The following is a 4,068-nucleotide window of genomic DNA, read 5'->3' as shown; positions in this document are numbered from 1 at the left end:
AAAGAACCGGGGCGGAAAACCAAGCGGTAAGACGACAAATGGGGGGGGGGGGGTAAGACGGAAACATACCGTCCTCCCCGGTTTGATAGTGGGCGAATAACATCAAGCTGACAACAGAATGCTGAAACACCAATCACAGTTTAACATTACAACGCAAAACGTTCAAGAAAACAGTTTTTAATACTTAATCCGTGGCTGTTTCAGTGGAACGCCTCGCAAACAGGGAGAGTTGTGGAAATTTAAAACAAGGATATATTGCTACCAAAGAATTATTACACACTCTGAGTAATGCACCTAGCAACACCCCACCCCCACGAGAGTGGGATCATAACAGTGGACCTAAGTTTTACGAAATAATATGAATTCTTTAGAATGTCTGTAAAATGAAATGGGCTGTATTTTTTTCAGTTAGTTCGGCAGCATCCTCGTGTCATGTATATTCATTAGATCAGCAGCATCCTCATGTCATGTATATTCATTAGTTCAGCAGCATCCTCGTGTCATGTATATTTAATCCTGGTTCCAGGGCGGGAGTAGTTTCTTCTTCTTCTAAAACTGCATGAAGGATTGTACTACCAGATTTCCCGCCGGTGTACGTCATGTAGCACGTCATACAGCACATTAGAGTTTTATGAAAAATATACTGGCGTGAATCGGTATAGCTTCTGTACTGAAGTATTTTTTTAAAAAAATGAAATAAATTTCTTATATTTGCATTCCACTTTCATTTTTTGTTGAAATTCCCTGCTGTTTAAAATATGCGCACTATATTTACAAAGTCATTCCATATTCACACGCGCGTTGTTTACAACTAAATTGCGGAAATGCCGATCATTACAATTTGTAACACTAACAAAAACATTGGGAATTCAAATATAAAAGGAAATGTTGGAACAATATGATATTGAAGGATGTATTGATAGATAGAAAGATATCCATGTGTCATAAAGTATCACGGCAAGTGTCGGTGAAGGAAATAGTATAGGGTTATTGAACTCATAGTGGTGAATATTGGCACTAGTTGGCTGTGAACATGCACGAGCATGCGAGTGCATGTTGACAGCCAACGAGTGCCAATATTCACCACTATAAGTTCAATAACTCTTTTATTATATAGCTAAACCACTATAAGTTCAATAACTCTTTTATTATATAGCTAAAGTATTTAGTTGTTAAATTATATCCCTTTTCACTCAAAATACTCCTAAATAGACGAGAATTCATCAATATTGGCATCTAAGTTGAAAGTGTGCAATATCAGCATGCATTTCTTAACTGTTCAATATTAAACCCGTCATCACGGCTTGTTTACGTCATTACGGCAAGGTCAATATTGAACGCTCATACTTGGAATGTTTCGGACGCTCACAATTTTCGCAATGCAAAGTTAGCGGTCAATAACTTCTCAGGATATTGAACGTCAACATTCTCTAGATTTTACGCAGGTTTTATACATGTAATAGACTATTTATTAGCTATATAATAAAACCTGATAGTACAGTCGCTGTTAGTCAGATGAATCAGGTGAGCGTTGTGGACCTTGGGCCCGGTGTTTAAAGTACGTACACACCTATATTGGCCTAGTTCGACACGTTCAGATTAGAGTATAAAGAATTGAGGACAATTTTATCGGCACACGGAAGTGATTGATAATTTGATGCAGGGATATTTACATTGACCATTGTTTTGCCCGTGACCCATATGACGTTTCAATGTATTTTATTTCAAGATAAAAAAAACAACAACACTGATCTTTCATTTTGAAATTCGCAGTCTACGTTTTAAAATTAAAATATGCAGTCTAAAGGAATGCAGATCTAGTTTCTCTGTGCAAGTTACTAACCCCCTTATAGAAGAATTCATAATTTGAAAACTTGATTATTACCATGTTTTATCTATATGTTACATTCACGCATTCTCGCATAACGTTAACATGTTCATATATTTAAACTTCCAACGGTTTTGCCTTTGGTCTCGTTATCATTTGTAACAGATTTATAGCCATTCCCTCGTGATAGTGAACAATAGCCGTATGTATCTTGATAGATATATTACCCCTATCAAATTCCAACAGTAGTGAAAGTAGAATGTAAATATCAGAAATAAATTTCATTTTGGGAAATAAATGAGGGTATTAACTGCAACACTTCACATTTTTCATCAAGTTCTAACACATGGCATTTTTATTTTTGAAAGTTCCGTGTAAGTCCCCCCCCCCCCCCCCAATCCCCCCTCCCCCCAGGTAGAGCAGAAACTTGAATGAAAACATATGAACAACAAATACAATATTTCCTAATGATGAGTTTTTGTGATGAAAAATTCTGCCGCTTTCATTCAATTTTCTAAACACCTGCATTTATAAGTGTCATTTTAATATTTTATCTCCAAATAAAGTGTTTATTATACTGCAATCAAAACTGCCATAGTGCATTAATGAATTTACATATTTGAATGATATTTCATACATTTATAATTTTTTTTAAAAACCACACAAGCGTTCTTACGTAAAAGACAGTGTTAATGCTTTTTATTTTTGAATAACACAATTGGATGTGTTTCTTCTGTTTCCATTTTTAGATAAATGATGTCATATTGTTTACTTGAATGTTTAAACTGTAAGCAACTTATTGGATGGTTTACGATTATCTTGTAAATCCTTGCATTTTCCGAGAACAGTGCGGAACATACTTTTGTATGCTGCATTCATTTAGCGCCTTTGGTGTCCATGTCTTAGCCTGCATTTAACTTTAAAGATTAAAATATGTTTATACTTCTTGGTACATATGTACATGATGTTATGCTACGGACAAAGAGAGGTAACTCGTATTATACTCATCAAACCGCACGAGAGAATCGTGAAAATTGCAACCCGTGAAAGTAATCCCCTATACAGTGTACGTAATCAATAGTCAAAATCAGTGTGCACAGAACGATCCAACAATTCGCATGGCAGAGAGAAGGATTCAACCTTTTTTAATTCATTGCATAATCATATGTTAGAAGATATTGACTTACATCACAATTGGTAAACTGATGTCAGGACCTTACTGCAGAATTTAGGACTTCAATAATTTGGAATAATCAGTATGCTGAAAAGAAATGAGCATTTCTGTCTAGTTGTAATCAATTGTTAAATGATTTATTTATACAAGATATGCATTCATTTTTTTGAAAGGTCTCCAGAATGTAATGTATACAAGCATCTACCTGATAGTTTTTATCTTCAGTACTATTTAAGAAAATGTTTACCAAATTTTGTTTACTATAATATTGAGTAAATTTAGAATATCTGCACATGAGCTGTTGATAGAATAGGGTCGATACTCAAACATAGCAAGGTTTCAACGAAAATGTCAGAAATGTGATTTTAACGAATACCATTTTGTTCTGTCATAACCCTATTATTCCTATTTACGAAAAACATACATCAAACGATACTATTTTACTCGACCATCCACGTTCAAACTTGTGCAACTTTTTTCAATAAGAAAAAGAAAAGCGTTATGTAATCTAGCAAGGTTTTTGATAAATGCACTGAGCCTAAGAAACTTATAAGATATTATATGTTTGTCCATCCTCCATATTTGGTCACATGATTCTTTCCACGTTACTATTTGCAGATGGTTATACTCACAATAGTATATATTGTTACTTGATTACTATAAAACTGTACCATACGAATGACATGTTTCTCAAGGTTTCAATAAAGAAACAAACAAACAAACAAACCTAATGACAGGTTGTATCTCCAAATTATGTCATTATAACGACTATAAACTGAATGTGCGGAATGCTGACTTTAATTATGAAAATGTGATTCCTCTCTTTTTCTGTGTCTGGTAAGGTGAAGTTTGTTCCTTTCACTATTCAGCTTTCGTGGGGATCCGGGTTAGATTACGTCCTCAGTACCTCTTGTTTGTCGTACGAGGCGACTACATGGGGCAGTCCTTCGGATGAGACCGCAAAAATTGAGGACCCGTGTCACAGCAGGTGTGGTACCATAAAGATCCCTCCCTCCTCTAAGGCCATAAGCGCCGAGCATAGGCCTAAATTTTGCAGCCCTTCACC

Source organism: Ostrea edulis, chromosome 8 (assembly GCF_947568905.1).
Source record: "Ostrea edulis chromosome 8, xbOstEdul1.1, whole genome shotgun sequence".
Taxonomy (NCBI): domain Eukaryota; kingdom Metazoa; phylum Mollusca; class Bivalvia; order Ostreida; family Ostreidae; genus Ostrea; species Ostrea edulis.
This window is presented reverse-complemented; position numbering follows the sequence as displayed.